Below are 25,106 nucleotides of genomic sequence, written 5' to 3'. Positions count from 1 at the left end.
TCGATAGGTAAATTTAACACCCGCACAGATCTATAAAGAGCATCAGCTCTCCTAATAGCTACTTTACTTGTAGTGCCGTCTCTATGCAAAAATTCTACATGATACCCGAATTTTCCAATAATCTTATCCACCGAAACGGGGCTCAAAAATTTTACGAAAACACAGTAGTTGTCAGTGTCTAGCTGAGTGGTATGCACCATATCAGAATTAATGCCAAGTACCTGATCGAGCCAATCATGAATTTCCAGAGCAGTCGGCTGAACACGTCGTGTGTCCTTGGCGAACGCAAAAACCAGCGTATTCTTCCTCACAGTTGTAGCCATGGTATGCAGAAATCAAGGGGAGATTCCGGTAATTACCGAAAACTCCACAAACGATAAATGAACGTAGGTAGAAAACACACAACAGAACACAGTAGGCAGAATAATCACAAGTTACACACGAAGAAAAATCACAAAAAACAAGGACACCGAAACGCAAATGTAAACACTGGCGAAGCACTGACTACGCGCAGCAAACGGCGGCACGTCCGTACGCGTCGGCAGCTAGAGCCAGAATGTCGGCCATCCTGACACTTGATTTGATGATCCTCGTTTGTTCTATTAGAGAACTTACAGTTGATGTAATTGTCGCATCCACGTTGCCACAGTACACCGGCATGAGTTCTGCACCCGTTACACGTTCGCCAGGTGCAGCCGCACAAATATAGCGCAGAATGTACCACCAAAAGATTTTCTCAAATCCGTATAATCACGGCACTCAATACATTTTGTTCGAAACTAAGTCGTCTGTTACAGACATCAGAGATTAGACAGAATGCAGAGGTCTATCTGTCGAATAATATCTCAAGTTTTGGTCACGTTGTAATCTCCATAAAGTAATATTTTGAGTATATGAATTTATTTCGAGCTCTCTGTAATTCATCAGCGACTGTTATTGTACAGAGGATGTACTGGTCAGCCTGCACTGTTTCCTCACACTGTCGTTAGCACTCTGCATCTCCAGACAAGAGTCGTTTTCATACCACAAGTGTCCCTTTTGACGTGTTTGCGGCTGTGGCGCGGAAGTAACCTCACGAGGGAACGTCGTATTTACAACCAACACTCTCTGTTTGTAGCTCACACTACCGAAGAAACAGTTTGGTTGCCGTAGGTGCGCTTGTGTTTGATACAAATTTTTGGTTTCACTTAGGAGAACACGGCCAGAATCGTGCTGTTGCACTTTACAAAGGATCTCAATGATACACAGGGTGCTCCAGAGAAGCGACAAAATCTGTGTCAGGAGTGGGATTCGAACCCACGCCCTCATTCGAGGACCAGAAGGCTCTAGCTGCTACTGCAGCCAAGGTTTTTCCTTGAGTCTGGCGCCTTAGACCGCTCGGCCATCCTGACACTTGATTTGATGATCCTCGTTTGTTCTATTAGAGAACTTACAGTTGATGTAATTGTCGCATCCACGTTGCCACAGTACACCGGCATGAGTTCTGCACCCGTTACACGTTCGCCAGGTGCAGCCGCACAAATATAGCGCAGAATGTACCACCAAAAGATTTTCTCAAATCCGTATAATCACGGCACTCAATACATTTTGTTCGAAACTAAGTCGTCTGTTACAGACATCAGAGATTAGACAGAATGCAGAGGTCTATCTGTCGAATAATATCTCAAGTTTTGGTCACGTTGTAATCTCCATAAAGTAATATTTTGAGTATATGAATTTATTTCGAGCTCTCTGTAATTCATCAGCGACTGTTATTGTACAGAGGATGTACTGGTCAGCCTGCACTGTTTCCTCACACTGTCGTTAGCACTCTGCATCTCCAGACAAGAGTCGTTTTCATACCACAAGTGTCCCTTTTGACGTGTTTGCGGCTGTGGCGCGGAAGTAACCTCACGAGGGAACGTCGTATTTACAACCAACACTCTCTGTTTGTAGCTCACACTACCGAAGAAACAGTTTGGTTGCCGTAGGTGCGCTTGTGTTTGATACAAATTTTTGGTTTCACTTAGGAGAACACGGCCAGAATCGTGCTGTTGCACTTTACAAAGGATCTCAATGATACACAGGGTGCTCCAGAGAAGCGACAAAATCTGTGTCAGGAGTGGGATTCGAACCCACGCCCTCATTCGAGGACCAGAAGGCTCTAGCTGCTACTGCAGCCAAGGTTTTTCCTTGAGTCTGGCGCCTTAGACCGCTCGGCCATCCTGACACTTGATTTGATGATCCTCGTTTGTTCTATTAGAGAACTTACAGTTGATGTAATTGTCGCATCCACGTTGCCACAGTACACCGGCATGAGTTCTGCACCCGTTACACGTTCGCCAGGTGCAGCCGCACAAATATAGCGCAGAATGTACCACCAAAAGATTTTCTCAAATCCGTATAATCACGGCACTCAATACATTTTGTTCGAAACTAAGTCGTCTGTTACAGACATCAGAGATTAGACAGAATGCAGAGGTCTATCTGTCGAATAATATCTCAAGTTTTGGTCACGTTGTAATCTCCATAAAGTAATATTTTGAGTATATGAATTTATTTCGAGCTCTCTGTAATTCATCAGCGACTGTTATTGTACAGAGGATGTACTGGTCAGCCTGCACTGTTTCCTCACACTGTCGTTAGCACTCTGCATCTCCAGACAAGAGTCGTTTTCATACCACAAGTGTCCCTTTTGACGTGTTTGCGGCTGTGGCGCGGAAGTAACCTCACGAGGGAACGTCGTATTTACAACCAACACTCTCTGTTTGTAGCTCACACTACCGAAGAAACAGTTTGGTTGCCGTAGGTGCGCTTGTGTTTGATACAAATTTTTGGTTTCACTTAGGAGAACACGGCCAGAATCGTGCTGTTGCACTTTACAAAGGATCTCAATGATACACAGGGTGCTCCAGAGAAGCGACAAAATCTGTGTCAGGAGTGGGATTCGAACCCACGCCCTCATTCGAGGACCAGAAGGCTCTAGCTGCTACTGCAGCCAAGGTTTTTCCTTGAGTCTGGCGCCTTAGACCGCTCGGCCATCCTGACACTTGATTTGATGATCCTCGTTTGTTCTATTAGAGAACTTACAGTTGATGTAATTGTCGCATCCACGTTGCCACAGTACACCGGCATGAGTTCTGCACCCGTTACACGTTCGCCAGGTGCAGCCGCACAAATATAGCGCAGAATGTACCACCAAAAGATTTTCTCAAATCCGTATAATCACGGCACTCAATACATTTTGTTCGAAACTAAGTCGTCTGTTACAGACATCAGAGATTAGACAGAATGCAGAGGTCTATCTGTCGAATAATATCTCAAGTTTTGGTCACGTTGTAATCTCCATAAAGTAATATTTTGAGTATATGAATTTATTTCGAGCTCTCTGTAATTCATCAGCGACTGTTATTGTACAGAGGATGTACTGGTCAGCCTGCACTGTTTCCTCACACTGTCGTTAGCACTCTGCATCTCCAGACAAGAGTCGTTTTCATACCACAAGTGTCCCTTTTGACGTGTTTGCGGCTGTGGCGCGGAAGTAACCTCACGAGGGAACGTCGTATTTACAACCAACACTCTCTGTTTGTAGCTCACACTACCGAAGAAACAGTTTGGTTGCCGTAGGTGCGCTTGTGTTTGATACAAATTTTTGGTTTCACTTAGGAGAACACGGCCAGAATCGTGCTGTTGCACTTTACAAAGGATCTCAATGATACACAGGGTGCTCCAGAGAAGCGACAAAATCTGTGTCAGGAGTGGGATTCGAACCCACGCCCTCATTCGAGGACCAGAAGGCTCTAGCTGCTACTGCAGCCAAGGTTTTTCCTTGAGTCTGGCGCCTTAGACCGCTCGGCCATCCTGACACTTGATTTGATGATCCTCGTTTGTTCTATTAGAGAACTTACAGTTGATGTAATTGTCGCATCCACGTTGCCACAGTACACCGGCATGAGTTCTGCACCCGTTACACGTTCGCCAGGTGCAGCCGCACAAATATAGCGCAGAATGTACCACCAAAAGATTTTCTCAAATCCGTATAATCACGGCACTCAATACATTTTGTTCGAAACTAAGTCGTCTGTTACAGACATCAGAGATTAGACAGAATGCAGAGGTCTATCTGTCGAATAATATCTCAAGTTTTGGTCACGTTGTAATCTCCATAAAGTAATATTTTGAGTATATGAATTTATTTCGAGCTCTCTGTAATTCATCAGCGACTGTTATTGTACAGAGGATGTACTGGTCAGCCTGCACTGTTTCCTCACACTGTCGTTAGCACTCTGCATCTCCAGACAAGAGTCGTTTTCATACCACAAGTGTCCCTTTTGACGTGTTTGCGGCTGTGGCGCGGAAGTAACCTCACGAGGGAACGTCGTATTTACAACCAACACTCTCTGTTTGTAGCTCACACTACCGAAGAAACAGTTTGGTTGCCGTAGGTGCGCTTGTGTTTGATACAAATTTTTGGTTTCACTTAGGAGAACACGGCCAGAATCGTGCTGTTGCACTTTACAAAGGATCTCAATGATACACAGGGTGCTCCAGAGAAGCGACAAAATCTGTGTCAGGAGTGGGATTCGAACCCACGCCCTCATTCGAGGACCAGAAGGCTCTAGCTGCTACTGCAGCCAAGGTTTTTCCTTGAGTCTGGCGCCTTAGACCGCTCGGCCATCCTGACACTTGATTTGATGATCCTCGTTTGTTCTATTAGAGAACTTACAGTTGATGTAATTGTCGCATCCACGTTGCCACAGTACACCGGCATGAGTTCTGCACCCGTTACACGTTCGCCAGGTGCAGCCGCACAAATATAGCGCAGAATGTACCACCAAAAGATTTTCTCAAATCCGTATAATCACGGCACTCAATACATTTTGTTCGAAACTAAGTCGTCTGTTACAGACATCAGAGATTAGACAGAATGCAGAGGTCTATCTGTCGAATAATATCTCAAGTTTTGGTCACGTTGTAATCTCCATAAAGTAATATTTTGAGTATATGAATTTATTTCGAGCTCTCTGTAATTCATCAGCGACTGTTATTGTACAGAGGATGTACTGGTCAGCCTGCACTGTTTCCTCACACTGTCGTTAGCACTCTGCATCTCCAGACAAGAGTCGTTTTCATACCACAAGTGTCCCTTTTGACGTGTTTGCGGCTGTGGCGCGGAAGTAACCTCACGAGGGAACGTCGTATTTACAACCAACACTCTCTGTTTGTAGCTCACACTACCGAAGAAACAGTTTGGTTGCCGTAGGTGCGCTTGTGTTTGATACAAATTTTTGGTTTCACTTAGGAGAACACGGCCAGAATCGTGCTGTTGCACTTTACAAAGGATCTCAATGATACACAGGGTGCTCCAGAGAAGCGACAAAATCTGTGTCAGGAGTGGGATTCGAACCCACGCCCTCATTCGAGGACCAGAAGGCTCTAGCTGCTACTGCAGCCAAGGTTTTTCCTTGAGTCTGGCGCCTTAGACCGCTCGGCCATCCTGACACTTGATTTGATGATCCTCGTTTGTTCTATTAGAGAACTTACAGTTGATGTAATTGTCGCATCCACGTTGCCACAGTACACCGGCATGAGTTCTGCACCCGTTACACGTTCGCCAGGTGCAGCCGCACAAATATAGCGCAGAATGTACCACCAAAAGATTTTCTCAAATCCGTATAATCACGGCACTCAATACATTTTGTTCGAAACTAAGTCGTCTGTTACAGACATCAGAGATTAGACAGAATGCAGAGGTCTATCTGTCGAATAATATCTCAAGTTTTGGTCACGTTGTAATCTCCATAAAGTAATATTTTGAGTATATGAATTTATTTCGAGCTCTCTGTAATTCATCAGCGACTGTTATTGTACAGAGGATGTACTGGTCAGCCTGCACTGTTTCCTCACACTGTCGTTAGCACTCTGCATCTCCAGACAAGAGTCGTTTTCATACCACAAGTGTCCCTTTTGACGTGTTTGCGGCTGTGGCGCGGAAGTAACCTCACGAGGGAACGTCGTATTTACAACCAACACTCTCTGTTTGTAGCTCACACTACCGAAGAAACAGTTTGGTTGCCGTAGGTGCGCTTGTGTTTGATACAAATTTTTGGTTTCACTTAGGAGAACACGGCCAGAATCGTGCTGTTGCACTTTACAAAGGATCTCAATGATACACAGGGTGCTCCAGAGAAGCGACAAAATCTGTGTCAGGAGTGGGATTCGAACCCACGCCCTCATTCGAGGACCAGAAGGCTCTAGCTGCTACTGCAGCCAAGGTTTTTCCTTGAGTCTGGCGCCTTAGACCGCTCGGCCATCCTGACACTTGATTTGATGATCCTCGTTTGTTCTATTAGAGAACTTACAGTTGATGTAATTGTCGCATCCACGTTGCCACAGTACACCGGCATGAGTTCTGCACCCGTTACACGTTCGCCAGGTGCAGCCGCACAAATATAGCGCAGAATGTACCACCAAAAGATTTTCTCAAATCCGTATAATCACGGCACTCAATACATTTTGTTCGAAACTAAGTCGTCTGTTACAGACATCAGAGATTAGACAGAATGCAGAGGTCTATCTGTCGAATAATATCTCAAGTTTTGGTCACGTTGTAATCTCCATAAAGTAATATTTTGAGTATATGAATTTATTTCGAGCTCTCTGTAATTCATCAGCGACTGTTATTGTACAGAGGATGTACTGGTCAGCCTGCACTGTTTCCTCACACTGTCGTTAGCACTCTGCATCTCCAGACAAGAGTCGTTTTCATACCACAAGTGTCCCTTTTGACGTGTTTGCGGCTGTGGCGCGGAAGTAACCTCACGAGGGAACGTCGTATTTACAACCAACACTCTCTGTTTGTAGCTCACACTACCGAAGAAACAGTTTGGTTGCCGTAGGTGCGCTTGTGTTTGATACAAATTTTTGGTTTCACTTAGGAGAACACGGCCAGAATCGTGCTGTTGCACTTTACAAAGGATCTCAATGATACACAGGGTGCTCCAGAGAAGCGACAAGATCTGTGTCAGGAGTGGGATTCGAACCCACGCCCTCATTCGAGGACCAGAAGGCTCTAGCTGCTACTGCAGCCAAGGTTTTTCCTTGAGTCTGGCGCCTTAGACCGCTCGGCCATCCTGACACTTGATTTGATGATCCTCGTTTGTTCTATTAGAGAACTTACAGTTGATGTAATTGTCGCATCCACGTTGCCACAGTACACCGGCATGAGTTCTGCACCCGTTACACGTTCGCCAGGTGCAGCCGCACAAATATAGCGCAGAATGTACCACCAAAAGATTTTCTCAAATCCGTATAATCACGGCACTCAATACATTTTGTTCGAAACTAAGTCGTCTGTTACAGACATCAGAGATTAGACAGAATGCAGAGGTCTATCTGTCGAATAATATCTCAAGTTTTGGTCACGTTGTAATCTCCATAAAGTAATATTTTGAGTATATGAATTTATTTCGAGCTCTCTGTAATTCATCAGCGACTGTTATTGTACAGAGGATGTACTGGTCAGCCTGCACTGTTTCCTCACACTGTCGTTAGCACTCTGCATCTCCAGACAAGAGTCGTTTTCATACCACAAGTGTCCCTTTTGACGTGTTTGCGGCTGTGGCGCGGAAGTAACCTCACGAGGGAACGTCGTATTTACAACCAACACTCTCTGTTTGTAGCTCACACTACCGAAGAAACAGTTTGGTTGCCGTAGGTGCGCTTGTGTTTGATACAAATTTTTGGTTTCACTTAGGAGAACACGGCCAGAATCGTGCTGTTGCACTTTACAAAGGATCTCAATGATACACAGGGTGCTCCAGAGAAGCGACAAAATCTGTGTCAGGAGTGGGATTCGAACCCACGCCCTCATTCGAGGACCAGAAGGCTCTAGCTGCTACTGCAGCCAAGGTTTTTCCTTGAGTCTGGCGCCTTAGACCGCTCGGCCATCCTGACACTTGATTTGATGATCCTCGTTTGTTCTATTAGAGAACTTACAGTTGATGTAATTGTCGCATCCACGTTGCCACAGTACACCGGCATGAGTTCTGCACCCGTTACACGTTCGCCAGGTGCAGCCGCACAAATATAGCGCAGAATGTACCACCAAAAGATTTTCTCAAATCCGTATAATCACGGCACTCAATACATTTTGTTCGAAACTAAGTCGTCTGTTACAGACATCAGAGATTAGACAGAATGCAGAGGTCTATCTGTCGAATAATATCTCAAGTTTTGGTCACGTTGTAATCTCCATAAAGTAATATTTTGAGTATATGAATTTATTTCGAGCTCTCTGTAATTCATCAGCGACTGTTATTGTACAGAGGATGTACTGGTCAGCCTGCACTGTTTCCTCACACTGTCGTTAGCACTCTGCATCTCCAGACAAGAGTCGTTTTCATACCACAAGTGTCCCTTTTGACGTGTTTGCGGCTGTGGCGCGGAAGTAACCTCACGAGGGAACGTCGTATTTACAACCAACACTCTCTGTTTGTAGCTCACACTACCGAAGAAACAGTTTGGTTGCCGTAGGTGCGCTTGTGTTTGATACAAATTTTTGGTTTCACTTAGGAGAACACGGCCAGAATCGTGCTGTTGCACTTTACAAAGGATCTCAATGATACACAGGGTGCTCCAGAGAAGCGACAAAATCTGTGTCAGGAGTGGGATTCGAACCCACGCCCTCATTCGAGGACCAGAAGGCTCTAGCTGCTACTGCAGCCAAGGTTTTTCCTTGAGTCTGGCGCCTTAGACCGCTCGGCCATCCTGACACTTGATTTGATGATCCTCGTTTGTTCTATTAGAGAACTTACAGTTGATGTAATTGTCGCATCCACGTTGCCACAGTACACCGGCATGAGTTCTGCACCCGTTACACGTTCGCCAGGTGCAGCCGCACAAATATAGCGCAGAATGTACCACCAAAAGATTTTCTCAAATCCGTATAATCACGGCACTCAATACATTTTGTTCGAAACTAAGTCGTCTGTTACAGACATCAGAGATTAGACAGAATGCAGAGGTCTATCTGTCGAATAATATCTCAAGTTTTGGTCACGTTGTAATCTCCATAAAGTAATATTTTGAGTATATGAATTTATTTCGAGCTCTCTGTAATTCATCAGCGACTGTTATTGTACAGAGGATGTACTGGTCAGCCTGCACTGTTTCCTCACACTGTCGTTAGCACTCTGCATCTCCAGACAAGAGTCGTTTTCATACCACAAGTGTCCCTTTTGACGTGTTTGCGGCTGTGGCGCGGAAGTAACCTCACGAGGGAACGTCGTATTTACAACCAACACTCTCTGTTTGTAGCTCACACTACCGAAGAAACAGTTTGGTTGCCGTAGGTGCGCTTGTGTTTGATACAAATTTTTGGTTTCACTTAGGAGAACACGGCCAGAATCGTGCTGTTGCACTTTACAAAGGATCTCAATGATACACAGGGTGCTCCAGAGAAGCGACAAAATCTGTGTCAGGAGTGGGATTCGAACCCACGCCCTCATTCGAGGACCAGAAGGCTCTAGCTGCTACTGCAGCCAAGGTTTTTCCTTGAGTCTGGCGCCTTAGACCGCTCGGCCATCCTGACACTTGATTTGATGATCCTCGTTTGTTCTATTAGAGAACTTACAGTTGATGTAATTGTCGCATCCACGTTGCCACAGTACACCGGCATGAGTTCTGCACCCGTTACACGTTCGCCAGGTGCAGCCGCACAAATATAGCGCAGAATGTACCACCAAAAGATTTTCTCAAATCCGTATAATCACGGCACTCAATACATTTTGTTCGAAACTAAGTCGTCTGTTACAGACATCAGAGATTAGACAGAATGCAGAGGTCTATCTGTCGAATAATATCTCAAGTTTTGGTCACGTTGTAATCTCCATAAAGTAATATTTTGAGTATATGAATTTATTTCGAGCTCTCTGTAATTCATCAGCGACTGTTATTGTACAGAGGATGTACTGGTCAGCCTGCACTGTTTCCTCACACTGTCGTTAGCACTCTGCATCTCCAGACAAGAGTCGTTTTCATACCACAAGTGTCCCTTTTGACGTGTTTGCGGCTGTGGCGCGGAAGTAACCTCACGAGGGAACGTCGTATTTACAACCAACACTCTCTGTTTGTAGCTCACACTACCGAAGAAACAGTTTGGTTGCCGTAGGTGCGCTTGTGTTTGATACAAATTTTTGGTTTCACTTAGGAGAACACGGCCAGAATCGTGCTGTTGCACTTTACAAAGGATCTCAATGATACACAGGGTGCTCCAGAGAAGCGACAAAATCTGTGTCAGGAGTGGGATTCGAACCCACGCCCTCATTCGAGGACCAGAAGGCTCTAGCTGCTACTGCAGCCAAGGTTTTTCCTTGAGTCTGGCGCCTTAGACCGCTCGGCCATCCTGACACTTGATTTGATGATCCTCGTTTGTTCTATTAGAGAACTTACAGTTGATGTAATTGTCGCATCCACGTTGCCACAGTACACCGGCATGAGTTCTGCACCCGTTACACGTTCGCCAGGTGCAGCCGCACAAATATAGCGCAGAATGTACCACCAAAAGATTTTCTCAAATCCGTATAATCACGGCACTCAATACATTTTGTTCGAAACTAAGTCGTCTGTTACAGACATCAGAGATTAGACAGAATGCAGAGGTCTATCTGTCGAATAATATCTCAAGTTTTGGTCACGTTGTAATCTCCATAAAGTAATATTTTGAGTATATGAATTTATTTCGAGCTCTCTGTAATTCATCAGCGACTGTTATTGTACAGAGGATGTACTGGTCAGCCTGCACTGTTTCCTCACACTGTCGTTAGCACTCTGCATCTCCAGACAAGAGTCGTTTTCATACCACAAGTGTCCCTTTTGACGTGTTTGCGGCTGTGGCGCGGAAGTAACCTCACGAGGGAACGTCGTATTTACAACCAACACTCTCTGTTTGTAGCTCACACTACCGAAGAAACAGTTTGGTTGCCGTAGGTGCGCTTGTGTTTGATACAAATTTTTGGTTTCACTTAGGAGAACACGGCCAGAATCGTGCTGTTGCACTTTACAAAGGATCTCAATGATACACAGGGTGCTCCAGAGAAGCGACAAAATCTGTGTCAGGAGTGGGATTCGAACCCACGCCCTCATTCGAGGACCAGAAGGCTCTAGCTGCTACTGCAGCCAAGGTTTTTCCTTGAGTCTGGCGCCTTAGACCGCTCGGCCATCCTGACACTTGATTTGATGATCCTCGTTTGTTCTATTAGAGAACTTACAGTTGATGTAATTGTCGCATCCACGTTGCCACAGTACACCGGCATGAGTTCTGCACCCGTTACACGTTCGCCAGGTGCAGCCGCACAAATATAGCGCAGAATGTACCACCAAAAGATTTTCTCAAATCCGTATAATCACGGCACTCAATACATTTTGTTCGAAACTAAGTCGTCTGTTACAGACATCAGAGATTAGACAGAATGCAGAGGTCTATCTGTCGAATAATATCTCAAGTTTTGGTCACGTTGTAATCTCCATAAAGTAATATTTTGAGTATATGAATTTATTTCGAGCTCTCTGTAATTCATCAGCGACTGTTATTGTACAGAGGATGTACTGGTCAGCCTGCACTGTTTCCTCACACTGTCGTTAGCACTCTGCATCTCCAGACAAGAGTCGTTTTCATACCACAAGTGTCCCTTTTGACGTGTTTGCGGCTGTGGCGCGGAAGTAACCTCACGAGGGAACGTCGTATTTACAACCAACACTCTCTGTTTGTAGCTCACACTACCGAAGAAACAGTTTGGTTGCCGTAGGTGCGCTTGTGTTTGATACAAATTTTTGGTTTCACTTAGGAGAACACGGCCAGAATCGTGCTGTTGCACTTTACAAAGGATCTCAATGATACACAGGGTGCTCCAGAGAAGCGACAAAATCTGTGTCAGGAGTGGGATTCGAACCCACGCCCTCATTCGAGGACCAGAAGGCTCTAGCTGCTACTGCAGCCAAGGTTTTTCCTTGAGTCTGGCGCCTTAGACCGCTCGGCCATCCTGACACTTGATTTGATGATCCTCGTTTGTTCTATTAGAGAACTTACAGTTGATGTAATTGTCGCATCCACGTTGCCACAGTACACCGGCATGAGTTCTGCACCCGTTACACGTTCGCCAGGTGCAGCCGCACAAATATAGCGCAGAATGTACCACCAAAAGATTTTCTCAAATCCGTATAATCACGGCACTCAATACATTTTGTTCGAAACTAAGTCGTCTGTTACAGACATCAGAGATTAGACAGAATGCAGAGGTCTATCTGTCGAATAATATCTCAAGTTTTGGTCACGTTGTAATCTCCATAAAGTAATATTTTGAGTATATGAATTTATTTCGAGCTCTCTGTAATTCATCAGCGACTGTTATTGTACAGAGGATGTACTGGTCAGCCTGCACTGTTTCCTCACACTGTCGTTAGCACTCTGCATCTCCAGACAAGAGTCGTTTTCATACCACAAGTGTCCCTTTTGACGTGTTTGCGGCTGTGGCGCGGAAGTAACCTCACGAGGGAACGTCGTATTTACAACCAACACTCTCTGTTTGTAGCTCACACTACCGAAGAAACAGTTTGGTTGCCGTAGGTGCGCTTGTGTTTGATACAAATTTTTGGTTTCACTTAGGAGAACACGGCCAGAATCGTGCTGTTGCACTTTACAAAGGATCTCAATGATACACAGGGTGCTCCAGAGAAGCGACAAAATCTGTGTCAGGAGTGGGATTCGAACCCACGCCCTCATTCGAGGACCAGAAGGCTCTAGCTGCTACTGCAGCCAAGGTTTTTCCTTGAGTCTGGCGCCTTAGACCGCTCGGCCATCCTGACACTTGATTTGATGATCCTCGTTTGTTCTATTAGAGAACTTACAGTTGATGTAATTGTCGCATCCACGTTGCCACAGTACACCGGCATGAGTTCTGCACCCGTTACACGTTCGCCAGGTGCAGCCGCACAAATATAGCGCAGAATGTACCACCAAAAGATTTTCTCAAATCCGTATAATCACGGCACTCAATACATTTTGTTCGAAACTAAGTCGTCTGTTACAGACATCAGAGATTAGACAGAATGCAGAGGTCTATCTGTCGAATAATATCTCAAGTTTTGGTCACGTTGTAATCTCCATAAAGTAATATTTTGAGTATATGAATTTATTTCGAGCTCTCTGTAATTCATCAGCGACTGTTATTGTACAGAGGATGTACTGGTCAGCCTGCACTGTTTCCTCACACTGTCGTTAGCACTCTGCATCTCCAGACAAGAGTCGTTTTCATACCACAAGTGTCCCTTTTGACGTGTTTGCGGCTGTGGCGCGGAAGTAACCTCACGAGGGAACGTCGTATTTACAACCAACACTCTCTGTTTGTAGCTCACACTACCGAAGAAACAGTTTGGTTGCCGTAGGTGCGCTTGTGTTTGATACAAATTTTTGGTTTCACTTAGGAGAACACGGCCAGAATCGTGCTGTTGCACTTTACAAAGGATCTCAATGATACACAGGGTGCTCCAGAGAAGCGACAAAATCTGTGTCAGGAGTGGGATTCGAACCCACGCCCTCATTCGAGGACCAGAAGGCTCTAGCTGCTACTGCAGCCAAGGTTTTTCCTTGAGTCTGGCGCCTTAGACCGCTCGGCCATCCTGACACTTGATTTGATGATCCTCGTTTGTTCTATTAGAGAACTTACAGTTGATGTAATTGTCGCATCCACGTTGCCACAGTACACCGGCATGAGTTCTGCACCCGTTACACGTTCGCCAGGTGCAGCCGCACAAATATAGCGCAGAATGTACCACCAAAAGATTTTCTCAAATCCGTATAATCACGGCACTCAATACATTTTGTTCGAAACTAAGTCGTCTGTTACAGACATCAGAGATTAGACAGAATGCAGAGGTCTATCTGTCGAATAATATCTCAAGTTTTGGTCACGTTGTAATCTCCATAAAGTAATATTTTGAGTATATGAATTTATTTCGAGCTCTCTGTAATTCATCAGCGACTGTTATTGTACAGAGGATGTACTGGTCAGCCTGCACTGTTTCCTCACACTGTCGTTAGCACTCTGCATCTCCAGACAAGAGTCGTTTTCATACCACAAGTGTCCCTTTTGACGTGTTTGCGGCTGTGGCGCGGAAGTAACCTCACGAGGGAACGTCGTATTTACAACCAACACTCTCTGTTTGTAGCTCACACTACCGAAGAAACAGTTTGGTTGCCGTAGGTGCGCTTGTGTTTGATACAAATTTTTGGTTTCACTTAGGAGAACACGGCCAGAATCGTGCTGTTGCACTTTACAAAGGATCTCAATGATACACAGGGTGCTCCAGAGAAGCGACAAAATCTGTGTCAGGAGTGGGATTCGAACCCACGCCCTCATTCGAGGACCAGAAGGCTCTAGCTGCTACTGCAGCCAAGGTTTTTCCTTGAGTCTGGCGCCTTAGACCGCTCGGCCATCCTGACACTTGATTTGATGATCCTCGTTTGTTCTATTAGAGAACTTACAGTTGATGTAATTGTCGCATCCACGTTGCCACAGTACACCGGCATGAGTTCTGCACCCGTTACACGTTCGCCAGGTGCAGCCGCACAAATATAGCGCAGAATGTACCACCAAAAGATTTTCTCAAATCCGTATAATCACGGCACTCAATACATTTTGTTCGAAACTAAGTCGTCTGTTACAGACATCAGAGATTAGACAGAATGCAGAGGTCTATCTGTCGAATAATATCTCAAGTTTTGGTCACGTTGTAATCTCCATAAAGTAATATTTTGAGTATATGAATTTATTTCGAGCTCTCTGTAATTCATCAGCGACTGTTATTGTACAGAGGATGTACTGGTCAGCCTGCACTGTTTCCTCACACTGTCGTTAGCACTCTGCATCTCCAGACAAGAGTCGTTTTCATACCACAAGTGTCCCTTTTGACGTGTTTGCGGCTGTGGCGCGGAAGTAACCTCACGAGGGAACGTCGTATTTACAACCAACACTCTCTGTTTGTAGCTCACACTACCGAAGAAACAGTTTGGTTGCCGTAGGTGCGCTTGTGTTTGATACAAATTTTTGGTTTCACTTAGGAGAACACGGCCAGAATCGTGCTGTTGCACTTTACAAAGGATCTCAATGATACACAGGGTGCTCCAGAGAAGCGACAAAATCTGTGTCAGGAGTGGGATTCGAACCCACGCCCTCATTCGAGGACCAGAAGGCTCTAGCTGCTACTGCAGCCAAGGTTTTTCCTTGAGTCTGGCGCCTTAGACCGCTCGGCCATCCTGACACTTGATTTGATGATCCTCGTTTGTTCTATTAGAGAACTTACAGTTGATGTAATTGTCGCATCCACGTTGCCACAGTACACCGGCATGAGTTCTGCACCCGTTACACGTTCGCCAGGTGCAGCCGCACAAATATAGCGCAGAATGTACCACCAAAAGATTTTCTCAAATCCGTATAATCACGGCACTCAATACATTTTGTTCGAAACTAAGTCGTCTGTTACAGACATCAGAGATTAGACAGAATGCAGAGGTCTATCTGTCGAATAATATCTCAAGTTTTGGTCACGTTGTAATCTCCATAAAGTAATATTTTGAGTATATGAATTTATTTCGAGCTCTCTGTAATTCATCAGCGACTGTTATTGTACAGAGGATGTACTGGTCAGCCTGCACTGTTTCCTCACACTGTCGTTAGCACTCTGCATCTCCAGACAAGAGTCGTTTTCATACCACAAGTGTCCCTTTTGACGTGTTTGCGGCTGTGGCGCGGAAGTAACCTCACGAGGGAACGTCGTATTTACAACCAACACTCTCTGTTTGTAGCTCACACTACCGAAGAAACAGTTTGGTTGCCGTAGGTGCGCTTGTGTTTGATACAAATTTTTGGTTTCACTTAGGAGAACACGGCCAGAATCGTGCTGTTGCACTTTACAAAGGATCTCAATGATACACAGGGTGCTCCAGAGAAGCGACAAAATCTGTGTCAGGAGTGGGATTCGAACCCACGCCCTCATTCGAGGACCAGAAGGCTCTAGCTGCTACTGCAGCCAAGGTTTTTCCTTGAGTCTGGCGCCTTAGACCGCTCGGCCATCCTGACACTTGATTTGATGATCCTCGTTTGTTCTATTAGAGAACTTACAGTTGATGTAATTGTCGCATCCACGTTGCCACAGTACACCGGCATGAGTTCTGCACCCGTTACACGTTCGCCAGGTGCAGCCGCACAAATATAGCGCAGAATGTACCACCAAAAGATTTTCTCAAATCCGTATAATCACGGCACTCAATACATTTTGTTCGAAACTAAGTCGTCTGTTACAGACATCAGAGATTAGACAGAATGCAGAGGTCTATCTGTCGAATAATATCTCAAGTTTTGGTCACGTTGTAATCTCCATAAAGTAATATTTTGAGTATATGAATTTATTTCGAGCTCTCTGTAATTCATCAGCGACTGTTATTGTACAGAGGATGTACTGGTCAGCCTGCACTGTTTCCTCACACTGTCGTTAGCACTCTGCATCTCCAGACAAGAGTCGTTTTCATACCACAAGTGTCCCTTTTGACGTGTTTGCGGCTGTGGCGCGGAAGTAACCTCACGAGGGAACGTCGTATTTACAACCAACACTCTCTGTTTGTAGCTCACACTACCGAAGAAACAGTTTGGTTGCCGTAGGTGCGCTTGTGTTTGATACAAATTTTTGGTTTCACTTAGGAGAACACGGCCAGAATCGTGCTGTTGCACTTTACAAAGGATCTCAATGATACACAGGGTGCTCCAGAGAAGCGACAAAATCTGTGTCAGGAGTGGGATTCGAACCCACGCCCTCATTCGAGGACCAGAAGGCTCTAGCTGCTACTGCAGCCAAGGTTTTTCCTTGAGTCTGGCGCCTTAGACCGCTCGGCCATCCTGACACTTGATTTGATGATCCTCGTTTGTTCTATTAGAGAACTTACAGTTGATGTAATTGTCGCATCCACGTTGCCACAGTACACCGGCATGAGTTCTGCACCCGTTACACGTTCGCCAGGTGCAGCCGCACAAATATAGCGCAGAATGTACCACCAAAAGATTTTCTCAAATCCGTATAATCACGGCACTCAATACATTTTGTTCGAAACTAAGTCGTCTGTTACAGACATCAGAGATTAGACAGAATGCAGAGGTCTATCTGTCGAATAATATCTCAAGTTTTGGTCACGTTGTAATCTCCATAAAGTAATATTTTGAGTATATGAATTTATTTCGAGCTCTCTGTAATTCATCAGCGACTGTTATTGTACAGAGGATGTACTGGTCAGCCTGCACTGTTTCCTCACACTGTCGTTAGCACTCTGCATCTCCAGACAAGAGTCGTTTTCATACCACAAGTGTCCCTTTTGACGTGTTTGCGGCTGTGGCGCGGAAGTAACCTCACGAGGGAACGTCGTATTTACAACCAACACTCTCTGTTTGTAGCTCACACTACCGAAGAAACAGTTTGGTTGCCGTAGGTGCGCTTGTGTTTGATACAAATTTTTGGTTTCACTTAGGAGAACACGGCCAGAATCGTGCTGTTGCACTTTACAAAGGATCTCAATGATACACAGGGTGCTCCAGAGAAGCGACAAAATCTGTGTCAGGAGTGGGATTCGAACCCACGCCCTCATTCGAGGACCAGAAGGCTCTAGCTGCTACTGCAGCCAAGGTTTTTCCTTGAGTCTGGCGCCTTAGACCGCTCGGCCATCCTGACACTTGATTTGATGATCCTCGTTTGTTCTATTAGAGAACTTACAGTTGATGTAATTGTCGCATCCACGTTGCCACAGTACACCGGCATGAGTTCTGCACCCGTTACACGTTCGCCAGGTGCAGCCGCACAAATATAGCGCAGAATGTACCACCAAAAGATTTTCTCAAATCCGTATAATCACGGCACTCAATACATTTTGTTCGAAACTAAGTCGTCTGTTACAGACATCAGAGATTAGACAGAATGCAGAGGTCTATCTGTCGAATAATATCTCAAGTTTTGGTCACGTTGTAATCTCCATAAAGTAATATTTTGAGTATATGAATTTATTTCGAGCTCTCTGTAATTCATCAGCGACTGTTATTGTACAGAGGATGTACTGGTCAGCCTGCACTGTTTCCTCACACTGTCGTTAGCACTCTGCATCTCCAGACAAGAGTCGTTTTCATACCACAAGTGTCCCTTTTGACGTGTTTGCGGCTGTGGCGCGGAAGTAACCTCACGAGGGAACGTCGTATTTACAACCAACACTCTCTGTTTGTAGCTCACACTACCGAAGAAACAGTTTGGTTGCCGTAGGTGCGCTTGTGTTTGATACAAATTTTTGGTTTCACTTAGGAGAACACGGCCAGAATCGTGCTGTTGCACTTTACAAAGGATCTCAATGATACACAGGGTGCTCCAGAGAAGCGACAAAATCTGTGTCAGGAGTGGGATTCGAACCCACGCCCTCATTCGAGGACCAGAAGGCTCTAGCTGCTACTGCAGCCAAGGTTTTTCCTTGAGTCTGGCGCCTTAGACCGCTCGGCCATCCTGACACTTGATTTGATGATCCTCGTTTGTTCTATTAGAGAACTTACAGTTGATGTAATTGTCGCATCCACGTTGCCACAGTACACCGGCATGAGTTCTGCACCCGTTACACGTTCGCCAGGTGCAGCCGCACAAATATAGCGCAGAATGTACCACCAAAAGATTTTCTCAAATCCGTATAATCACGGCACTCAATACATTTTGTTCGAAACTAAGTCGTCTGTTACAGACATCAGAGATTAGACAGAATGCAGAGGTCTATCTGTCGAATAATATCTCAAGTTTTGGTCACGTTGTAATCTCCATAAAGTAATATTTTGAGTATATGAATTTATTTCGAGCTCTCTGTAATTCATCAGCGACTGTTATTGTACAGAGGATGTACTGGTCAGCCTGCACTGTTTCCTCACACTGTCGTTAGCACTCTGCATCTCCAGACAAGAGTCGTTTTCATACCACAAGTGTCCCTTTTGACGTGTTTGCGGCTGTGGCGCGGAAGTAACCTCACGAGGGAACGTCGTATTTACAACCAACACTCTCTGTTTGTAGCTCACACTACCGAAGAAACAGTTTGGTTGCCGTAGGTGCGCTTGTGTTTGATACAAATTTTTGGTTTCACTTAGGAGAACACGGCCAGAATCGTGCTGTTGCACTTTACAAAGGATCTCAATGATACACAGGGTGCTCCAGAGAAGCGACAAAATCTGTGTCAGGAGTGGGATTCGAACCCACGCCCTCATTCGAGGACCAGAAGGCTCTAGCTGCTACTGCAGCCAAGGTTTTTCCTTGAGTCTGGCGCCTTAGACCGCTCGGCCATCCTGACACTTGATTTGATGATCCTCGTTTGTTCTATTAGAGAACTTACAGTTGATGTAATTGTCGCATCCACGTTGCCACAGTACACCGGCATGAGTTCTGCACCCGTTACACGTTCGCCAGGTGCAGCCGCACAAATATAGCGCAGAATGTACCACCAAAAGATTTTCTCAAATCCGTATAATCACGGCACTCAATACATTTTGTTCGAAACTAAGTCGTCTGTTACAGACATCAGAGATTAGACAGAATGCAGAGGTCTATCTGTCGAATAATATCTCAAGTTTTGGTCACGTTGTAATCTCCATAAAGTAATATTTTGAGTATATGAATTTATTTCGAGCTCTCTGTAATTCATCAGCGACTGTTATTGTACAGAGGATGTACTGGTCAGCCTGCACTGTTTCCTCACACTGTCGTTAGCACTCTGCATCTCCAGACAAGAGTCGTTTTCATACCACAAGTGTCCCTTTTGACGTGTTTGCGGCTGTGGCGCGGAAGTAACCTCACGAGGGAACGTCGTATTTACAACCAACACTCTCTGTTTGTAGCTCACACTACCGAAGAAACAGTTTGGTTGCCGTAGGTGCGCTTGTGTTTGATACAAATTTTTGGTTTCACTTAGGAGAACACGGCCAGAATCGTGCTGTTGCACTTTACAAAGGATCTCAATGATACACAGGGTGCTCCAGAGAAGCGACAAAATCTGTGTCAGGAGTGGGATTCGAACCCACGCCCTCATTCGAGGACCAGAAGGCTCTAGCTGCTACTGCAGCCAAGGTTTTTCCTTGAGTCTGGCGCCTTAGACCGCTCGGCCATCCTGACACTTGATTTGATGATCCTCGTTTGTTCTATTAGAGAACTTACAGTTGATGTAATTGTCGCATCCACGTTGCCACAGTACACCGGCATGAGTTCTGCACCCGTTACACGTTCGCCAGGTGCAGCCGCACAAATATAGCGCAGAATGTACCACCAAAAGATTTTCTCAAATCCGTATAATCACGGCACTCAATACATTTTGTTCGAAACTAAGTCGTCTGTTACAGACATCAGAGATTAGACAGAATGCAGAGGTCTATCTGTCGAATAATATCTCAAGTTTTGGTCACGTTGTAATCTCCATAAAGTAATATTTTGAGTATATGAATTTATTTCGAGCTCTCTGTAATTCATCAGCGACTGTTATTGTACAGAGGATGTACTGGTCAGCCTGCACTGTTTCCTCACACTGTCGTTAGCACTCTGCATCTCCAGACAAGAGTCGTTTTCATACCACAAGTGTCCCTTTTGACGTGTTTGCGGCTGTGGCGCGGAAGTAACCTCACGAGGGAACGTCGTATTTACAACCAACACTCTCTGTTTGTAGCTCACACTACCGAAGAAACAGTTTGGTTGCCGTAGGTGCGCTTGTGTTTGATACAAATTTTTGGTTTCACTTAGGAGAACACGGCCAGAATCGTGCTGTTGCACTTTACAAAGGATCTCAATGATACACAGGGTGCTCCAGAGAAGCGACAAAATCTGTGTCAGGAGTGGGATTCGAACCCACGCCCTCATTCGAGGACCAGAAGGCTCTAGCTGCTACTGCAGCCAAGGTTTTTCCTTGAGTCTGGCGCCTTAGACCGCTCGGCCATCCTGACACTTGATTTGATGATCCTCGTTTGTTCTATTAGAGAACTTACAGTTGATGTAATTGTCGCATCCACGTTGCCACAGTACACCGGCATGAGTTCTGCACCCGTTACACGTTCGCCAGGTGCAGCCGCACAAATATAGCGCAGAATGTACCACCAAAAGATTTTCTCAAATCCGTATAATCACGGCACTCAATACATTTTGTTCGAAACTAAGTCGTCTGTTACAGACATCAGAGATTAGACAGAATGCAGAGGTCTATCTGTCGAATAATATCTCAAGTTTTGGTCACGTTGTAATCTCCATAAAGTAATATTTTGAGTATATGAATTTATTTCGAGCTCTCTGTAATTCATCAGCGACTGTTATTGTACAGAGGATGTACTGGTCAGCCTGCACTGTTTCCTCACACTGTCGTTAGCACTCTGCATCTCCAGACAAGAGTCGTTTTCATACCACAAGTGTCCCTTTTGACGTGTTTGCGGCTGTGGCGCGGAAGTAACCTCACGAGGGAACGTCGTATTTACAACCAACACTCTCTGTTTGTAGCTCACACTACCGAAGAAACAGTTTGGTTGCCGTAGGTGCGCTTGTGTTTGATACAAATTTTTGGTTTCACTTAGGAGAACACGGCCAGAATCGTGCTGTTGCACTTTACAAAGGATCTCAATGATACACAGGGTGCTCCAGAGAAGCGACAAAATCTGTGTCAGGAGTGGGATTCGAACCCACGCCCTCATTCGAGGACCAGAAGGCTCTAGCTGCTACTGCAGCCAAGGTTTTTCCTTGAGTCTGGCGCCTTAGACCGCTCGGCCATCCTGACACTTGATTTGATGATCCTCGTTTGTTCTATTAGAGAACTTACAGTTGATGTAATTGTCGCATCCACGTTGCCACAGTACACCGGCATGAGTTCTGCACCCGTTACACGTTCGCCAGGTGCAGCCGCACAAATATAGCGCAGAATGTACCACCAAAAGATTTTCTCAAATCCGTATAATCACGGCACTCAATACATTTTGTTCGAAACTAAGTCGTCTGTTACAGACATCAGAGATTAGACAGAATGCAGAGGTCTATCTGTCGAATAATATCTCAAGTTTTGGTCACGTTGTAATCTCCATAAAGTAATATTTTGAGTATATGAATTTATTTCGAGCTCTCTGTAATTCATCAGCGACTGTTATTGTACAGAGGATGTACTGGTCAGCCTGCACTGTTTCCTCACACTGTCGTTAGCACTCTGCATCTCCAGACAAGAGTCGTTTTCATACCACAAGTGTCCCTTTTGACGTGTTTGCGGCTGTGGCGCGGAAGTAACCTCACGAGGGAACGTCGTATTTACAACCAACACTCTCTGTTTGTAGCTCACACTACCGAAGAAACAGTTTGGTTGCCGTAGGTGCGCTTGTGTTTGATACAAATTTTTGGTTTCACTTAGGAGAACACGGCCAGAATCGTGCTGTTGCACTTTACAAAGGATCTCAATGATACACAGGGTGCTCCAGAGAAGCGACAAAATCTGTGTCAGGAGTGGGATTCGAACCCACGCCCTCATTCGAGGACCAGAAGGCTCTAGCTGCTACTGCAGCCAAGGTTTTTCCTTGAGTCTGGCGCCTTAGACCGCTCGGCCATCCTGACACTTGATTTGATGATCCTCGTTTGTTCTATTAGAGAACTTACAGTTGATGTAATTGTCGCATCCACGTTGCCACAGTACACCGGCATGAGTTCTGCACCCGTTACACGTTCGCCAGGTGCAGCCGCACAAATATAGCGCAGAATGTACCACCAAAAGATTTTCTCAAATCCGTATAATCACGGCACTCAATACATTTTGTTCGAAACTAAGTCGTCTGTTACAGACATCAGAGATTAGACAGAATGCAGAGGTCTATCTGTCGAATAATATCTCAAGTTTTGGTCACGTTGTAATCTCCATAAAGTAATATTTTGAGTATATGAATTTATTTCGAGCTCTCTGTAATTCATCAGCGACTGTTATTGTACAGAGGATGTACTGGTCAGCCTGCACTGTTTCCTCACACTGTCGTTAGCACTCTGCATCTCCAGACAAGAGTCGTTTTCATACCACAAGTGTCCCTTTTGACGTGTTTGCGGCTGTGGCGCGGAAGTAACCTCACGAGGGAACGTCGTATTTACAACCAACACTCTCTGTTTGTAGCTCACACTACCGAAGAAACAGTTTGGTTGCCGTAGGTGCGCTTGTGTTTGATACAAATTTTTGGTTTCACTTAGGAGAACACGGCCAGAATCGTGCTGTTGCACTTTACAAAGGATCTCAATGATACACAGGGTGCTCCAGAGAAGCGACAAAATCTGTGTCAGGAGTGGGATTCGAACCCACGCCCTCATTCGAGGACCAGAAGGCTCTAGCTGCTACTGCAGCCAAGGTTTTTCCTTGAGTCTGGCGCCTTAGACCGCTCGGCCATCCTGACACTTGATTTGATGATCCTCGTTTGTTCTATTAGAGAACTTACAGTTGATGTAATTGTCGCATCCACGTTGCCACAGTACACCGGCATGAGTTCTGCACCCGTTACACGTTCGCCAGGTGCAGCCGCACAAATATAGCGCAGAATGTACCACCAAAAGATTTTCTCAAATCCGTATAATCACGGCACTCAATACATTTTGTTCGAAACTAAGTCGTCTGTTACAGACATCAGAGATTAGACAGAATGCAGAGGTCTATCTGTCGAATAATATCTCAAGTTTTGGTCACGTTGTAATCTCCATAAAGTAATATTTTGAGTATATGAATTTATTTCGAGCTCTCTGTAATTCATCAGCGACTGTTATTGTACAGAGGATGTACTGGTCAGCCTGCACTGTTTCCTCACACTGTCGTTAGCACTCTGCATCTCCAGACAAGAGTCGTTTTCATACCACAAGTGTCCCTTTTGACGTGTTTGCGGCTGTGGCGCGGAAGTAACCTCACGAGGGAACGTCGTATTTACAACCAACACTCTCTGTTTGTAGCTCACACTACCGAAGAAACAGTTTGGTTGCCGTAGGTGCGCTTGTGTTTGATACAAATTTTTGGTTTCACTTAGGAGAACACGGCCAGAATCGTGCTGTTGCACTTTACAAAGGATCTCAATGATACACAGGGTGCTCCAGAGAAGCGACAAAATCTGTGTCAGGAGTGGGATTCGAACCCACGCCCTCATTCGAGGACCAGAAGGCTCTAGCTGCTACTGCAGCCAAGGTTTTTCCTTGAGTCTGGCGCCTTAGACCGCTCGGCCATCCTGACACTTGATTTGATGATCCTCGTTTGTTCTATTAGAGAACTTACAGTTGATGTAATTGTCGCATCCACGTTGCCACAGTACACCGGCATGAGTTCTGCACCCGTTACACGTTCGCCAGGTGCAGCCGCACAAATATAGCGCAGAATGTACCACCAAAAGATTTTCTCAAATCCGTATAATCACGGCACTCAATACATTTTGTTCGAAACTAAGTCGTCTGTTACAGACATCAGAGATTAGACAGAATGCAGAGGTCTATCTGTCGAATAATATCTCAAGTTTTGGTCACGTTGTAATCTCCATAAAGTAATATTTTGAGTATATGAATTTATTTCGAGCTCTCTGTAATTCATCAGCGACTGTTATTGTACAGAGGATGTACTGGTCAGCCTGCACTGTTTCCTCACACTGTCGTTAGCACTCTGCATCTCCAGACAAGAGTCGTTTTCATACCACAAGTGTCCCTTTTGACGTGTTTGCGGCTGTGGCGCGGAAGTAACCTCACGAGGGAACGTCGTATTTACAACCAACACTCTCTGTTTGTAGCTCACACTACCGAAGAAACAGTTTGGTTGCCGTAGGTGCGCTTGTGTTTGATACAAATTTTTGGTTTCACTTAGGAGAACACGGCCAGAATCGTGCTGTTGCACTTTACAAAGGATCTCAATGATACACAGGGTGCTCCAGAGAAGCGACAAAATCTGTGTCAGGAGTGGGATTCGAACCCACGCCCTCATTCGAGGACCAGAAGGCTCTAGCTGCTACTGCAGCCAAGGTTTTTCCTTGAGTCTGGCGCCTTAGACCGCTCGGCCA

The 25,106-nt window shown here is 45.3% G+C and overlaps 29 non-coding genes across 29 annotated transcripts; all 29 read right to left on the bottom strand.

Annotated features, from left to right (window-relative positions):
- Window positions 1-1,275: 1,275 nt before the first annotated feature.
- Window positions 1,276-1,391, bottom strand: Trnal-caa. Its single transcript has 2 exons — window positions 1,354-1,391; window positions 1,276-1,321 (listed from the first exon to the last, which is right to left on the bottom strand). It is a non-coding gene; the product is annotated as a tRNA-Leu (tRNA).
- A 702-nt stretch (window positions 1,392-2,093) lies between these two features.
- Window positions 2,094-2,209, bottom strand: Trnal-caa. Its single transcript has 2 exons — window positions 2,172-2,209; window positions 2,094-2,139 (listed from the first exon to the last, which is right to left on the bottom strand). It is a non-coding gene; the product is annotated as a tRNA-Leu (tRNA).
- Window positions 2,210-2,911: 702 nt separating this feature from the next.
- Window positions 2,912-3,027, bottom strand: Trnal-caa. Its single transcript has 2 exons — window positions 2,990-3,027; window positions 2,912-2,957 (listed from the first exon to the last, which is right to left on the bottom strand). It is a non-coding gene; the product is annotated as a tRNA-Leu (tRNA).
- A 702-nt stretch (window positions 3,028-3,729) lies between these two features.
- On the bottom strand, window positions 3,730-3,845 carry Trnal-caa. The gene is made up of 2 exons: window positions 3,808-3,845; window positions 3,730-3,775 (listed from the first exon to the last, which is right to left on the bottom strand). It is a non-coding gene; the product is annotated as a tRNA-Leu (tRNA).
- A 702-nt stretch (window positions 3,846-4,547) lies between these two features.
- Window positions 4,548-4,663, bottom strand: Trnal-caa. Its single transcript has 2 exons — window positions 4,626-4,663; window positions 4,548-4,593 (listed from the first exon to the last, which is right to left on the bottom strand). It is a non-coding gene; the product is annotated as a tRNA-Leu (tRNA).
- A 702-nt stretch (window positions 4,664-5,365) lies between these two features.
- Trnal-caa lies at window positions 5,366-5,481 on the bottom strand. The gene is made up of 2 exons: window positions 5,444-5,481; window positions 5,366-5,411 (listed from the first exon to the last, which is right to left on the bottom strand). It is a non-coding gene; the product is annotated as a tRNA-Leu (tRNA).
- A 702-nt stretch (window positions 5,482-6,183) lies between these two features.
- Window positions 6,184-6,299, bottom strand: Trnal-caa. Its single transcript has 2 exons — window positions 6,262-6,299; window positions 6,184-6,229 (listed from the first exon to the last, which is right to left on the bottom strand). It is a non-coding gene; the product is annotated as a tRNA-Leu (tRNA).
- Window positions 6,300-7,001: 702 nt separating this feature from the next.
- On the bottom strand, window positions 7,002-7,117 carry Trnal-caa. The gene is made up of 2 exons: window positions 7,080-7,117; window positions 7,002-7,047 (listed from the first exon to the last, which is right to left on the bottom strand). It is a non-coding gene; the product is annotated as a tRNA-Leu (tRNA).
- A 702-nt stretch (window positions 7,118-7,819) lies between these two features.
- Window positions 7,820-7,935, bottom strand: Trnal-caa. The gene is made up of 2 exons: window positions 7,898-7,935; window positions 7,820-7,865 (listed from the first exon to the last, which is right to left on the bottom strand). It is a non-coding gene; the product is annotated as a tRNA-Leu (tRNA).
- Window positions 7,936-8,637: 702 nt separating this feature from the next.
- Window positions 8,638-8,753, bottom strand: Trnal-caa. The gene is made up of 2 exons: window positions 8,716-8,753; window positions 8,638-8,683 (listed from the first exon to the last, which is right to left on the bottom strand). It is a non-coding gene; the product is annotated as a tRNA-Leu (tRNA).
- A 702-nt stretch (window positions 8,754-9,455) lies between these two features.
- On the bottom strand, window positions 9,456-9,571 carry Trnal-caa. The gene is made up of 2 exons: window positions 9,534-9,571; window positions 9,456-9,501 (listed from the first exon to the last, which is right to left on the bottom strand). It is a non-coding gene; the product is annotated as a tRNA-Leu (tRNA).
- A 702-nt stretch (window positions 9,572-10,273) lies between these two features.
- On the bottom strand, window positions 10,274-10,389 carry Trnal-caa. Its single transcript has 2 exons — window positions 10,352-10,389; window positions 10,274-10,319 (listed from the first exon to the last, which is right to left on the bottom strand). It is a non-coding gene; the product is annotated as a tRNA-Leu (tRNA).
- A 702-nt stretch (window positions 10,390-11,091) lies between these two features.
- Window positions 11,092-11,207, bottom strand: Trnal-caa. The gene is made up of 2 exons: window positions 11,170-11,207; window positions 11,092-11,137 (listed from the first exon to the last, which is right to left on the bottom strand). It is a non-coding gene; the product is annotated as a tRNA-Leu (tRNA).
- A 702-nt stretch (window positions 11,208-11,909) lies between these two features.
- Window positions 11,910-12,025, bottom strand: Trnal-caa. The gene is made up of 2 exons: window positions 11,988-12,025; window positions 11,910-11,955 (listed from the first exon to the last, which is right to left on the bottom strand). It is a non-coding gene; the product is annotated as a tRNA-Leu (tRNA).
- Window positions 12,026-12,727: 702 nt separating this feature from the next.
- Window positions 12,728-12,843, bottom strand: Trnal-caa. The gene is made up of 2 exons: window positions 12,806-12,843; window positions 12,728-12,773 (listed from the first exon to the last, which is right to left on the bottom strand). It is a non-coding gene; the product is annotated as a tRNA-Leu (tRNA).
- Window positions 12,844-13,545: 702 nt separating this feature from the next.
- On the bottom strand, window positions 13,546-13,661 carry Trnal-caa. Its single transcript has 2 exons — window positions 13,624-13,661; window positions 13,546-13,591 (listed from the first exon to the last, which is right to left on the bottom strand). It is a non-coding gene; the product is annotated as a tRNA-Leu (tRNA).
- Window positions 13,662-14,363: 702 nt separating this feature from the next.
- On the bottom strand, window positions 14,364-14,479 carry Trnal-caa. The gene is made up of 2 exons: window positions 14,442-14,479; window positions 14,364-14,409 (listed from the first exon to the last, which is right to left on the bottom strand). It is a non-coding gene; the product is annotated as a tRNA-Leu (tRNA).
- A 702-nt stretch (window positions 14,480-15,181) lies between these two features.
- Trnal-caa lies at window positions 15,182-15,297 on the bottom strand. The gene is made up of 2 exons: window positions 15,260-15,297; window positions 15,182-15,227 (listed from the first exon to the last, which is right to left on the bottom strand). It is a non-coding gene; the product is annotated as a tRNA-Leu (tRNA).
- Window positions 15,298-15,999: 702 nt separating this feature from the next.
- Trnal-caa lies at window positions 16,000-16,115 on the bottom strand. Its single transcript has 2 exons — window positions 16,078-16,115; window positions 16,000-16,045 (listed from the first exon to the last, which is right to left on the bottom strand). It is a non-coding gene; the product is annotated as a tRNA-Leu (tRNA).
- A 702-nt stretch (window positions 16,116-16,817) lies between these two features.
- Window positions 16,818-16,933, bottom strand: Trnal-caa. Its single transcript has 2 exons — window positions 16,896-16,933; window positions 16,818-16,863 (listed from the first exon to the last, which is right to left on the bottom strand). It is a non-coding gene; the product is annotated as a tRNA-Leu (tRNA).
- A 702-nt stretch (window positions 16,934-17,635) lies between these two features.
- On the bottom strand, window positions 17,636-17,751 carry Trnal-caa. Its single transcript has 2 exons — window positions 17,714-17,751; window positions 17,636-17,681 (listed from the first exon to the last, which is right to left on the bottom strand). It is a non-coding gene; the product is annotated as a tRNA-Leu (tRNA).
- Window positions 17,752-18,453: 702 nt separating this feature from the next.
- Window positions 18,454-18,569, bottom strand: Trnal-caa. Its single transcript has 2 exons — window positions 18,532-18,569; window positions 18,454-18,499 (listed from the first exon to the last, which is right to left on the bottom strand). It is a non-coding gene; the product is annotated as a tRNA-Leu (tRNA).
- A 702-nt stretch (window positions 18,570-19,271) lies between these two features.
- On the bottom strand, window positions 19,272-19,387 carry Trnal-caa. The gene is made up of 2 exons: window positions 19,350-19,387; window positions 19,272-19,317 (listed from the first exon to the last, which is right to left on the bottom strand). It is a non-coding gene; the product is annotated as a tRNA-Leu (tRNA).
- Window positions 19,388-20,089: 702 nt separating this feature from the next.
- Window positions 20,090-20,205, bottom strand: Trnal-caa. The gene is made up of 2 exons: window positions 20,168-20,205; window positions 20,090-20,135 (listed from the first exon to the last, which is right to left on the bottom strand). It is a non-coding gene; the product is annotated as a tRNA-Leu (tRNA).
- Window positions 20,206-20,907: 702 nt separating this feature from the next.
- Window positions 20,908-21,023, bottom strand: Trnal-caa. The gene is made up of 2 exons: window positions 20,986-21,023; window positions 20,908-20,953 (listed from the first exon to the last, which is right to left on the bottom strand). It is a non-coding gene; the product is annotated as a tRNA-Leu (tRNA).
- A 702-nt stretch (window positions 21,024-21,725) lies between these two features.
- On the bottom strand, window positions 21,726-21,841 carry Trnal-caa. Its single transcript has 2 exons — window positions 21,804-21,841; window positions 21,726-21,771 (listed from the first exon to the last, which is right to left on the bottom strand). It is a non-coding gene; the product is annotated as a tRNA-Leu (tRNA).
- Window positions 21,842-22,543: 702 nt separating this feature from the next.
- On the bottom strand, window positions 22,544-22,659 carry Trnal-caa. Its single transcript has 2 exons — window positions 22,622-22,659; window positions 22,544-22,589 (listed from the first exon to the last, which is right to left on the bottom strand). It is a non-coding gene; the product is annotated as a tRNA-Leu (tRNA).
- A 702-nt stretch (window positions 22,660-23,361) lies between these two features.
- On the bottom strand, window positions 23,362-23,477 carry Trnal-caa. The gene is made up of 2 exons: window positions 23,440-23,477; window positions 23,362-23,407 (listed from the first exon to the last, which is right to left on the bottom strand). It is a non-coding gene; the product is annotated as a tRNA-Leu (tRNA).
- A 702-nt stretch (window positions 23,478-24,179) lies between these two features.
- Trnal-caa lies at window positions 24,180-24,295 on the bottom strand. Its single transcript has 2 exons — window positions 24,258-24,295; window positions 24,180-24,225 (listed from the first exon to the last, which is right to left on the bottom strand). It is a non-coding gene; the product is annotated as a tRNA-Leu (tRNA).
- Window positions 24,296-25,106: the final 811 nt, after the last annotated feature.

Source organism: Schistocerca piceifrons, unplaced genomic scaffold (genome assembly GCF_021461385.2).
Source record: "Schistocerca piceifrons isolate TAMUIC-IGC-003096 unplaced genomic scaffold, iqSchPice1.1 HiC_scaffold_1764, whole genome shotgun sequence".
NCBI classification, from domain to species: Eukaryota; Metazoa; Arthropoda; class Insecta; order Orthoptera; family Acrididae; genus Schistocerca; species Schistocerca piceifrons.
Note: the sequence above shows the minus strand (reverse complement) of the source record. Positions and strands in the feature narration are given on the sequence as shown.